General features: G+C 36.1%; 1 protein-coding gene across 1 annotated transcript in view; it reads left to right on the forward strand.

The window, feature by feature from the left end:
• Nucleotides 1-13,999, forward strand: part of cdh23 (cadherin-related 23) — a gene marked incomplete at its 5' end in the record, with an annotated part of 216,819 nt that overhangs the window by 51,432 nt on the left and 151,388 nt on the right. The gene's annotated exons all lie outside the window — the stretch shown is intronic.

A 13,999-nucleotide genomic window follows, 5' to 3' on the forward strand; every position in this document is an offset into this window, starting at 1 on the left:
ACTTTTTTAAACTTTCAGTTTGCTCTCCATTTTATCTCATTTCTATTTAGAAACTGTACATGATTTTTTTTTCCTTCTAAGCTTTTTGCTCAAACGTTCTCTCTTGAGGCGCAAGTGAATGTGCCTTTTGTTTCGGTAAATATGGATTTTTCATCCCTGACTGAAAATGACATATTGAAAGCTTTAGTTTGCTGTCAAATTGAAAATATGAGGTCACAAAAACACGGACAAATTCGTTGCGCTGATAACTTTGTAACAGCATAGAGTAAACATTACGATGCTACCATTTTTTTATTGTTCACAGCAATAAAATCCAAAGTGGTTTATTATCAAGGGTAAAAGCAGCAGTGAAAAGTGAAGACTGGCCCTATAATTAGTGATTTTCTCCATGGCCACACTGGGTCTCCACCACAGTGAATTTAATCAGCCGCTGATAATACAGCTCCTCCGACAGGACCCTCGTCTAATAGACAGGAAATAGACGTCACCCCAAAGAGCAGCCATAACAGATAAACACTCCTCTTCCTCTGCTGCCCTCCGCTGATGTGAGTGTTTGAAAGGACTGTTTTATAATGCAGTAAACAAATGTTTTCTCACACACACACCAGTCTCTCACCAACTGTGCATGTACACGCTGATCAAATTAGTGATTATAGAATCAAATAAACATGCATGCACAATTTGCACATACACACACACACACATTGATAATTGCAGTGTTTTATTTTGAACAAATGCAACAGTATCAAAGAAATAAATGAAGCTGGAATGCCGTGTCTCTTTGTGCAATGCACCTTTTGTATGATAATCAGCTCTCTGCCCATTTGCATTTAATTCTATTAAAAACACTATTCACCTGAACGAAATGGATAGAGGCTGAGAAATGAGACCAAGAGATATGAGACACACCAAATGGGGAAACAGTGTTTATGTGGTAATTTTGTATTTCTGACGGTTGATGCTTTCAAAGCTGTTTTATCAGACTGTTTGACTTTTTTCAGCCCAAAATAAGAATTGTCATTATTTATTCTTCCTTCCAAAACCAGATTATTTTTTTATTATTATTATTTTGCATGCTTTCTTCATGAATTTTCATTCTATTTTACGTATTTGCCTCATGCACACAATGAAAAAATACAGTTGTCAAACTCCACAAAAAGTCTTATAAAGGTACTTCATGTAGACTACTCATAACTTGACATGTGAAGACACATTGCACCAGTTTTGATATCAATTATTCAATCAAAATTTGAATATGCTGAAACATGAATGAAATCTGAAAGCTACAGTGTATAAATATAGTCAGTTCTTCACAAAAACCTATCGGACGATTTGAGATGTATGTCACAAATCATATAAACCATTTTAATGTAGCGTTATGGTGCTCTTTTTGGAGCTTGACAGTGTCTGTTTTCGCTGTATGGAAAAGAGCTGAGACATTCTGCTAAAAAGTCAGCTTTTTTTCTTGGAAGAAAGAAACTGAAGGGTGAGGGTGAGTAAATCATGACAAAATTTTCATTATCATCCTTTCCCTGTCTTTCCCATAACATTTCTGCGGTGTGTTCGTCCCATGCGTGCGTCTGACCCTGGCTCGCTCCCGCTGAGACACAAAAAATAGGATGAATGAGAGAATGAAAGGGTTTGAATGATTGAGGCAGAGGAATGGGAGATGGAGGATTTTCTTTGTGGCGTCCTTGTGCTCTCGCCATGAGGTACCCAAAAACCATCAGTTTATCTCTTTGTGCATTTTGTTCTCTCTCTCACTCTTGCTTTTTTTTCTCTCTCGGTGTCTCTCGGCCTTCCAGGCTCTTTCTTGATGATCTTTCTTCTTAAATACACAGCACAGACCTTTGGTGACCAGTCAGCTGTGAGCTGTGTGTGTGGCGTGTGAGCAGGTTAGATAGTGTATATTTCTTCATACACACCTCTACAGATTGAGATATACTCTATTTACATGGGTTGCTCTTTAAGCTGGTATATGCCACTGCATTTGTGTGTTACAAGCTCAGCTCATGTACCTAAACATCAGACTGTGTGTGTTGGATGTTGGCTATGTATGCATTATAAGTTAGGTATTACATTTATTAAATAATCATAAATTCTTATAATTAAATAATTTGAAATAAATTAAATAAAACTAATTAAATTCATTATATATATTTTAAATGAGTCATTTATTTAATGTATTTAAAATAATTATAATAAATTATAAATATAATAAATTATATTATACCTAGAGCAGTTTTTACATGGTAGAATCTCATTTTCTTCCCTCATCTTGTAACAAATGTGGATGTTTTGTTCCATAAAATATAAAAAGGATCTTATTTGTATTAGTATGATTTCAGAAGACTTACATGTTAATCATATAGATCATATTTTTATAATAATCTATTGTCCTTTTTGGTAATGGAAAATTCACTTATCCTGCTTTAATAAATTTGTTCCTGCAGTAATTTTTTATACTGTATATAAACCCTTGTTTTAAAGTAGTGTCTCCAGCAGTGATACAAATTCTTGTGTTCGACATCACTAATTGTGGGTGGAGCTTCGTCGAGGTGCCTATGGATTGTGGCACACCATTGTATGCCCTTTCAGTGTAAATTTTGATTGGTAGATTCAGGATAGAGTGATAGGAATAAAGGAGGATGGAGATGTGCAGCCCCTCCCATTAGGAGCCATTTCCATCCGGTAGAAGAGGAGAAGAGCTGTTCTTCTGCTTCATTACTCATCTTTCACTCTCTCACTTTCTCTTTCTGCTCCATTCTCATCATGTTCAGGAAAGTGGATGAGGACAAAAAAAAAAAAACAAAAAAAAAAAAAACAGGAGGAAAATGAAATATGAGAGTACGAACAAGAAAATTGAAAATCAGATCTTGGGCAATTTAGATGCAATGTGAATGAGAATGTGAATACCACTGTAATATTTGTGTCCTGTCTTCTTTCTCACACCCTCTCTATACTTTTCCAACACAGGTTTTACTGACAATTTACATATCTGTATATACAGTGTACTGCATGTCCCCACAGACTCTTGCAGTTTGTTTCATTAGGAAGTGCAAATGTTGTTGTGCCTTCCTTTTCAAGAAGAGAGCGTGTGTTTTTTCAATGTGTTTGAGCTCCGTGTGAATCTGAGTGATGTTTCTACAGTCTAACTGCTGATGCGTAGGAGTGCGAGCTGCTTTGTGTTGTCTGTAGTCGATAATCAACTCCCTTGTTTTGCTGATGTTAAGGGATTGTTGTCCACACACTGGGTTGATGAGTCAGTGAAACTTAATGATATGATTGTTCCTGTATTTGCCAATGCAGTCGTAGGTCAGCAGGATCCACATCAGTGCTACTTATGGTGGGATGCAAATTTCTGGTCTGGATTTTTGAGGGCCTGAGACTTGTTGTTTAGGAAGAACAGGACTGATGTGGTCAGTTCAAGAGAAGACACTTGATAATAAGGGTCTAGAGAATGAAGGAACCCTGAACTAAAAACAATAAACAACATTCTGACGTAAGACTCTTTATTTTCCAGGTGCCTGAAGATGAGATGAATAGCAGTTGTTATAACATCTCTGTTGAACACTTCAATTAAAATGAGTGTCTGATGGACTACAGCCCTGTGACACTACGTATATCACATAAGTGAGTGCCACAGAGCTGCAGTCCATCAGACACTATTTTTTTTACAGCATTTATTAATTCTATGTTTAATGTTAATTTAATAAATTTATTAAAGTAAGTTCACCCAATTACTCACTCTCATGACATTCCAATCCCATAAGACCATCGTTTATCTTCAGAACACAAATTAAGAAATTGTTTATGAGCATGCTCATGAGTTGTTTACATGAAGCAGAAGCTAGTGCGTGCATCGGAATCCTCTTTCCACAATGACGGCGCATCACAGCAGACGGGATGAGGAGGAGAAGAATTGTTGAATAAAGTCATTATTTTTATTTTCTTTGCGTACAAACGTATTTTTGTAGCTTTGTAAAATTACGGTTGAACCCCTGATGTCACATGGACTATTTAACCGATCTCCTTCGTTCTGGACCTGGGAACATTACAGTTGTGTTGCTGTATATGCAGGGTCATAAAGCTCTTGGATTTCATAAAAAAATTCTTAATTTGTGTTCCTAAAACGAACGAAGGTCTTACGGGTTTGGAACGACATGAGGGTGAGTAATTAATGACAGAATTTTCATTTTTGGGTGAACTGTCCCTTTAATTATCATAATATAAAATGTTATAAATTGTATATATTGTAATAATATAATAAAATAAATTGTAATAATATTTTATAATAATATTATTGTAAAAATAAATAAGTTATATTATGTAATTTATTATAATAGTTATAACTATAATTATAACATATAATAGGCCTACTACTTTACTTAAATAATTACTATATTTGTAATATATTTAATTATTATAATTCATTACTACATGTGCTACATGAACATACACACAATTACTGTTTAATTGTTATTACAACTATAATACATACAATTATTAAAATTAATTAATATTATATTTATTATATTATTACATAATATATAGATTTTAATTGATATATATATATATATATACACTCACCTAAAGGATTATTAGGAACACCATACTAATACTGTGTTTGACCTCCTTTCGCCTTCAGAACTGCCTTAATTCTACGTGGCATTGATTCAACAAGGTGCTGAAAGCATTCTTTAGAAATGTTGGCCCATATTGATAGGATAGCATCTTGCAGTTGATGGAGATTTGTGGGATGCACATCCAGGGCACGAAGCTCCCGTTCCACCACATCCCAAAGATGCTCTATTGGGTTGATATCTGGTGACTTGTCATGTTCAAGAAACCAATTTGAAATGATTCGAGCTTTGTGACATGGTGCATTATCCTGCTGGAAGTAGTCATCAGAGGATGGGTACATGGTGGTCATAAAGGGATGGACATGGTCAGAAACAATGCTCAGGTAGGCCGTGGCATTTAAACGATGCCCAATTGGCACTAAGGGGCCTAAAGTGTGCCAAGAAAACATCCCCCACACCATTACACCACCACCACCAGCCTGCACAGTGGTAACAAGGCATGATGGATCCATGTTCTCATTCTGTTTACGCCAAATTCTGACTCTACCATCTGAATGTCTCAACAGAAATCGAGACTCATCAGACCAGGCAACATTTTTCCAGTCTTCAACCGTCCAATTTTGGTGAGCTCGTGCAAATTGTAGCCTCTTTTTCCTATTTGTAGTGGAGATGAGTGGTACCCGGTGGGGTCTTCTGCTGTTGTAGCCCATCCGCCTCAAGGTTGTGCGTGTTGTGGCTTCACAAATGCTTTGCTGCATACCTCGGTTGTAACGAGTGGTTATTTCAGTCAAAGTTGCTCTTCTATCAGCTTGAATCAGTCGGCCCATTCTCCTCTGACCTCTAGCATCAACAAGGCATTTTCGCCCACAGGACTGCCGCATACTGGATGTTTTTCCCTTTTCACACCATTCTTTGTAAACCCTAGAAATGGTTGTGCGTGAAAATCCCAGTAACCCGTCTGGCACCAACAACCATGCCACGCTCAAAACTGCTTAAATCACCTTTCTTTCCCATTCTGACATTCAGTTTGGAGTTCAGGAGATTGTCTTGAACAGGACCACACCCCTAAATGCATTGAAGCAACTGCCATGTGATTGGTTGATTAGATAATTGCATTAATGAGAAATTGAACAGGTGTTCCTAATAATCCTTTAGGTGAGTGTATATATATACATTACATTAACTAATTACATTAACTTGAATAAATGCTGTAAGATTATTGATCATTGTTAGTTCATAATACCCAATGAATTACCTAAAATTAACTCATTTAACCTTATTGTGAAGTGTTACCACTGTAGTAAGGATCATTTTTAACTTAATCTGTAATTTTTTGGCTCATTGGCCATTAAAACACACACCCATCCACCCACACACACACGTCTGTGCGACTGTACTGTTGGTGTGAAGGGCGTTGTGCTTGTGTTCAGGTTGGATAAGGTGCTAAATAATTGATTAGCTCATTTCAGCACTGATATATGAGGTATCTCTCTCTGATGGATGACGGTGGAGCGCAGGACGCAAGAAAGATACTGATGAGAAATACAAGTATAGAGTTTGGTAAATGATTCCATTTTTCAGGGAGAAATAGAGGGGGATGAATTTGTGTGTGTTTGCGGTGAAAAAGAGCCAGTTGGATGCATTAAAATGGTCTTATATCATCACCATTTGCCAGCTTATAGTTGTTGCTGTCAGGATGAAATTCCACAGATGTTTATTTCATTGTGTTATTTTCATAATACAAAATGAACAGATTTTGAACAAAGAGGAGGATAATGTAATCACTTGCATAATTTCCCTGGCTGATGTAGGCGTCAAATTAAAACATATATAGTTGCATTATAATTTGCATAATTTGATAAAGTATCTTCCCATTCCTCATCAGGTCTTTTGAAGGGCAAACTACTGTCTGTCTCTCTGTCATTTCTCTTTAAACTCTTGACAGACTTTGCAGTGAAACTCACACCGCTGAGCAGCGATAGCTAAAGAGTGCGAGTGATGGGGATGCCGGATTCAGCAGAGGAAAACTTGAATGTTAAAGCATATAATGATATTCTAGGTAATTGTGTGCTTCTAATTTTATAGCAACAGTTTGGACAGGACCCTTTTCTATTCTAATATGACAGTGCCTCTGTGTATAAGGCACGGTTCAAAAAGACATGATTGATTGAGTCAGTGTGGAAGAACTTGACTGGTCTGCAGAAAGCCAAGTCCTGATCCCAGCTGAACAGCTCTGGTGTGACTTTAAATGCAGACCTTGAGCCAAAAACTCATCACCAAACACCAATGACTTGTACATAAGGGTACTGTCATTTTAGACACGTCCAAAACTGTTGCAACAGAGATGGACATACAATTTTTAAATACATGAATTATTTTCCATCTTTGTTGCCACAGTTTTGTTAGTGCCTTTTTCTGTTCTAAAGAAGGGGGTGTCCCAACACTTTTGTCCTTATGTCTATACAAGTCATTGGTGTTTGGTGATTAAGATTAAGATTTGTACTCATAGAAATTACTAAAGTAGTCAAACATGATCATTAGAAGGGGGTGACCCAATACTTTTGCCAATATAGTGTATTCTGTTCAAAAGTTTGGGATCAGTAAGATTTTTTAATGTTTTTTTTAAATAAGGCTCATCAAGGCTGCATTTAATTATTGTGAAATATTATTGCAATAAAAAAAACATGTTTGTATTTTAATTAGTGCTGTCAATCGAGTACAAAAAATGATACAGGCACATTTGTGCATGCAATAGAAGAGTACCATTTCCGTACTCGTTTGACTCACACCTGCCGCTGAAATTAAGTTGGAGCGCACGTCTGAAACATCTCCCGTTTGATGTTAAAGAGAAGAACATTTATTCAACATAGAAATCTTTTGTGATAATATTTTTGTAACAAGTGCTTTAAGGGATTTTAATGATTTTTCCAAAAGCTCATAGTCCTTTGCATGTCAGATATTTGCAAGTGTACACAGTAAGAAAATAATTGTTCAAAAATTAATGAAGTACGTTTTACATGAAAATACTATTTCAGTCTTTCCACTTCCAAATTTCAGCTTTAGTTCAAAGTGTTGCTGTTTCTTTGTAATTAATTTCCTAGCATTTTTTTTTTTGCTAATACATGGGACAATATGACATGCAAATATATTCCAAAATACATGATGGCTCTGTATTATGCAGGACGGTTGGCTGCCCCAGTGAAGGAGAAAAAGAGAATTAGTTATAGTGTGAAAGTCAATGAGGAAAGTGACATTACTAAGCGTGAAAAAGAGGGAAGGAGAAAAGCGGAGGGAAAGAGAGGTATAATCATGAGGCCTGTATCTGGCGTAGAGTGGGCGTTGGAGTCTGGTCTTTTAGCGGGCGTAGCTGTAATCAGTGCGGTATTGTTGGCAGCGGTCGGCCGGCTCTGCTTGTACCCTGCAGGGGTTTTACGGCTTTAGGCTAGCGCACTGCGTGATCCTGCCACCGCGCCGCGTCAGCCCTGTAAATTAGCCCTTTACGGCTGGAGCCAGCCTCACTCACCGTGGACCCCTTCCTCACCTCCTCTATCACACAATGTCTCTATTAACCCTCCCAATCAATGAAAACCTTCAGCGTGCCAGCTGCTCTCAGCCATCCACTCCTGCTCAACCTGGCTAAACTTTAACTTTCTTCCAAACCGGTATTCACGCCCCCGCTCACTCTCAACTCTGAAAAGGCCAGCTTTCATATGTATTTCACAGTGTAACTTTAATCACTTGCCAAATCTAGACAGGAAAGAACTAAAGACAGGACACGCTGAGAGCCACACTAAGCGGCTAAAATACTTTTCTGTTGTATTAAATGTATAACAACAGCTGGCTAACCACAAAGGTCTTTATAGTGTTTAACAGAAAGTCGGCGAGCAAGAGAGTATGATTAACTTGTTCGAGTGGATTGTTCAGAAATTCAGGCATAAAATGATTTGCAACAACAATGTCTGATAAAGTCTGTTAGCATGTCTGCTATTTTCAGAGAGGATTGGTGATTTTCTATGGCATGAGCGACTACCTAGTTCTTGTTTAAGCATGAAAAACTTAATTGCTTCTATTAATTATGTTTTGCCATTTTTAAAATACCTAATTGGCCTTTCAAAATGAAAATATCTCAAAGAATGGAACTTTTGAAAATTTTACAATATTTTTTATTTTATTTTATCAATGATTTTAAACCCAAAATTGTTTTTAACTTTAAAATATGATTTTATTTTATTTTTATTTAAGTTTTATTATTTATTTAAGTTTTGTCTTTTTTAAATACCTAATTGTCCCTTCAATTGGACTTATATATTACTTATACATTTCTATTTATTTTATTTTTATTTATTTTATAAATTATTTTTAAACACCAAATTTGTCTTTTAACATTAAAAGCTTATTTTATTAAAGACGTTTTGCCTTTTTTTAAATACCTAATTGGCCCTTCAAAATTAAAATATCACAAAAAAGGAACTTTGAAAAGAACCATGGACTTTTACATTACTTATACATTTCTAATTATTTTATTTTATTTTATATATATTTTTTTAATTTATTTGTTTTTTATAAAGGTGGGTGTTCTTGTTGTGACTTCTGTGGTTCCTGTGAGCAAACATGGCAGATGAAAATGCTAACATGCGGGGCGTTCGCAATTGGAAGTACCAGTGATGTAAGTGTAAGTTGACTGGCCAAATGTATGCCATAAAAACACAGGCACCCGACACTTTTATAAAGCCGTGTAAACACACAGTTTACATACTTAAGCTACTCCATGAAATAACTCCTACGACCATGGAAAGCAGTGATAAATGGACTAACACTGAAGTCCAGGCACTTCTCAACTTCAAAGTTCCTGCTTGTGGTGCGAATGTAGCCATTAAAATGGCCCTAGGGGCAAATTTAGTTCTCGAGGGATCGCACTGGTGACTATAACTGAGTTCCTTTTACTGCCCGGTGCAAAAGTCCCTATATAGTACACAGTGCAGCCGTTCTGGTTAGGTATTATAGACCTCCTTGACAGAGACTCGTCAACCTCCAGTGATTTAATGCTGTCAGTGAGTTAGAGATGTAGCACAGTGGGTGCTCAATGACTTCATTTGCTTATGTCTCTCTGTTGCATCAGAGTAATTATCCCTATGGAGAGTGTTTAATGCACAGGCTAATGGTCAGTGAAGCGCAGTGCAGACCTCGGAGGGCCACTGGATTTAGACCATAAACTGGACTAAATGGTCTTTTGTGTGGATTTTGTAAATTTAACTGACATCTGCATTATGTTGTGAGCAATATTTGTCCCCTTACAGAGTGCAGAGTTTCACTTTTGTGCTTGCCAGGCAAAAATTGTTGACAAGAGAGCTACTGAAAGTGGCATACTGTACTGTGCTATGCAAGATGTGTTTACACAAACATTTCAATGCACATGAAATGGAATTGTAGGAAACTTTGTTGATTTTCATGCACAGCTCATAAAACGAGATGCACACTGATGTGAGAATAGTAAGGTTTAAGATAGACCGATTAGATTAATCAGATTACTTCACAAAATGTGTGTGAATTAATTAAGTCAAATTTCACTTTTAATAATTGTGAAGCAAAACATCAGGATATGCAAATACTGTCAGCACTGATTGGTGCAGCGCGACAGGACATCTGCTGCAAATTTAGACTCCAAACTGCACGAGTTCTATTTAGCAGCAGATGTTAAACGCTTAACTGTGAAAACACAATTTACCACAAAATGAGTGATGAATTTGCCTTCATTTTACTGTCTCATTGTGATCCAAAAACAATTACTGAGAGAGCGACGTCTTTGATTTTACAGATGTTAAGCTGAATTTGTTACATATTTGTCTAAGCGTAGTTGAAAAGTTAACATACTTTATAAAATAATTTATGTAATTTATTTTTCATTTTAATTTACTTAATTTATATATTGTTTTTTAAACAAGTCTCTTATGCTTATTAGTTATTATGAAATATTATAGCACATTTAAAACGTTTTTTTTTTCATATTTTTTTAAATGTTATTTTCTCCTGTGATGCAAAGCTACATTTTCAGCATCATTCCTCCAGTCTTCAGTGTCAGAAGATCCTTCAGAAATCATTCTAATATGCTAATTTGCTGCTTAAGAAACATTATTATCAGTGTTGAAAACATGTGGCATGATTTCTTTTTCCTTTGACATATAGAAAGTTCAAAAGAACTATATTTATTTAAATAGAAATCTTTTTTAGCATAAAATTTTTTTTTTACCATCACTTTTGATCAATTTAATGCATAAGTATTAATTTTTGTAAATGAAAACCCTGAGATAAAAAGACAAAGTCTTATTGACAGATACAGATACACAATGTGCTCACGGGATTCAGCAGCATTCCGCGGGAGGAATTGCGGCATGCCGTGGGAAAAAACACGCATTCTTGATGGCCACATCTGTATTATCTGATAGAGTTGTACCTGAGATCCTAGCTTATAGACTGCTATAATTTTAACATTTTCAGAAAAGCGCTGAAAATAATTTTCCTCTCTCTGTAGAGGATATAATTTATGCTCATTTGCTACTGAACTTTTGATGATAAGGATAGAATTGAATATGACAGAAAAAAAGAACAGACTGAAGATGATGGAGGAATCCCTGTGATCCTAAACATTTTTAGTTAATTTGGCTCCTCAGAGAGTCTCTGGGAAGACTTCAGATGGGTTAATGAGCTGATAAGGGGCTTGTGATCATTTAGAAATATGATAATAGTAATTATAAAGCTTAAGAACATGTTGAACAGAGTGTGTAGTTAAACTGTGTGTGTGTGTGTCTGCACAGTGATCTTGAGAGGAATGTGTTGCTGCTTCCTTTAGTGTTTGTTGTTCAAGTCTCAATGTGACTTTTACCCCACATCTCACTCTAAATCTCACTTTGAATGAATAGTTCACTCAAAAATGAAAATGTGCTGAAAATGCACTCACCCTCAGGCCATCAAAGATGCAGATGAATCTGTAGATTTCTCAGATTTGGAGAAATTTAGCATTACATCGCTTGCTCACCACTGGATCCTCTGCAGTGAATGGGTGCCGTCAGAATGAGAGTCCAAACAGCTAATAAAAACATTACAGTAATCCACAAGTAATCCACTCTACTCAAGTCCATCAGTTAATGTCTTGTGAGGTGAAAAGGAGCGTGAAAAATTGAAACCATTGCTTCAGGCCAAAATACGAGTTCGTAATCCATAAAAATCTGAAAAAGTGCATCTGCTGCTGTCCTCTCACATCAAAATCCACCCACATATTCAGTTAGAACTGTTTGAGACTGTTTTTCTAGTTAACAATGCTTGAGTGTGGTCAAATGATGCTTGACCTGTGCATATTTCTCTCCTGATTCAAATTAGATTACTTTTTTCACTTTTTTTTCACAGCAATATTATGGATTATAGACATTAGAAACACGCCGCTTTTTGCTTCACAAGACATTAATTGATGGACTGGAGTGGTGTGGATTATTTGTGGATTATTGTGATATTTTTATCAACTGTTTGGACTCTCATTCTGACGGCACCCATTCACTGCAGAGGATCGTCAGAGATAGAGTGATGTAATGCTAGATTTCTCCAAATCTGCTTTGATGATGAAACAAACTCATCAGCATCTTGGATGGCCAGAGGCTAAAGAGAGTAAATTTTCAGCAGATTTTTCAAATTTTAAAAACTGTTCCTTTAAATGTATACATTTAGCAGATTATTTTATCCAAAGCATCTTTCAAGATATACATTTGATCTGTTAATGCATTCTCTCTGAATCAAACCCATGACCTTGGTGTTGCTAGTTTGAGTTACAGCAGTGCCTCGATCTTAATGTAAGTTTCACCTTAAAATATGCTTCACTCTTTTCACCTTTCACTCTGGATCTCTCTTTAAATCTCTCTTTTTACCTGTGGTGTTTTTGTGTAAACTGATTTTTCATGTGCCACAATGTATATAAGAAGCAGAAAGCTAATAATAAGTAGCCTCTTTCTCTCCTCCCATTTCCCTCTTTCTGTCTTCCTGGTTTGGGAATAATCTTCTCTAACATACTGCAGTTGAAAGAGGCTGGGGAGTCCCTGCTGTATTTGAGGTTTTTAATACTATTAGATATGCCTCTCTCTCCCACTCATGCATTCTTTTTCTTCCTTCATTCTTCTTATTTTATATTCTTGTTAGGCTTTTTCCTAACCTCAAATGTTATATTTGAATACAAAATTCTTTCTCAGATCAACACTTTCTTTTGCATAGGGGTATGCTAAATATTAAGATATGTTTTGTCATCAGCGTGCTGTACACTCAGAAATTGCTAGTAATTTTCACAATTAATTACAAAGAACGGGCAAAGAGCACAGTATATGTAATCATTTTTTAATGAAAAATGTCACAGACTCACAGTAAAAATGTGATTGCAATGCAGTTATTAAACTGAACAATAAAATAAGTGTTCCAGTTTCCTCAGTTGACCTAAAGCGGTTTGATTTAAGGTGCGTGAACTTTAGCATAGAGGAGCTGAGGGCAGCTGAGCAGTGAGAGTGTGAGAGGACGTTATCAGGTCGAGGCAAGACAGCAAGTTAGAATTCACTGTCCACATCTATCTTCATTCCTTCTTATGATTCCTCTTTTTTCTAATCCTCTTTTCTCTCTCTCTTTTATCTTTGTCCTTTATACCTCTCATGCGTTCTTTCTCTCCAATAGTTTATCTGAATCTTTTTAATCCTTTCTTTTCAAAGGATGGATATCTCCTGTTTTATTGAAAGAGATAAAGAGGGAGTGCTTGCTGAAGTACAACTTTTTTCTCTCAGGAAGGATCTGGTTTACTATTTGGGAATAGAAAGTGTCAATTTTTCTAACTCTTTTGCTTTTTTTGTGGCCTAGGGATTCTGGGAGTAATGCAACGACATTCAGCTTTATTTAAATGCCATATATAAATAAATATATGTAAATAGAATGCCGTATATAAGCAGAAATAATGCAGTTGGCTGCTTAACGCCAGCTATGACTCTCTGCAAGAGTTTATGAAGTTGCCTTTCCTGCTCCATATACTGTAGACTTTTTAGTGTAGGTGTGTGTAGATATATTATATGTATAGATAGTGTACATCTGACTTTTAGTTATATTGTTTCATGAAATGTCAAGAATATGTTGGGAAACTGTGTGTGTGTGTGTGTTTGTGATGATGATCTTAGTTACATTAGTTACAAGAGACTGTATTTATGAGTGAGTCAGCAGTAAAGACTTTTATATTGAAAGAGACTGAAACAGTGTTGTAAACAAGGAAGTTATTTTTACTGTCAACAGCACCTTGTAAAATGCAGCCAACAAATGCACTGAGCAGTGCTATCATCTTAAATCACCCTTAACAGATGAAAGGATAGTATGACAAAGATATTGCTTTTCTCAGCGGACATTCA

The sequence above is a fragment of the Barbus barbus genome (genome assembly GCF_936440315.1).
Source record: "Barbus barbus genome assembly, chromosome: 18".
NCBI lineage: Eukaryota > Metazoa > Chordata > Actinopteri > Cypriniformes > Cyprinidae > Barbus > Barbus barbus.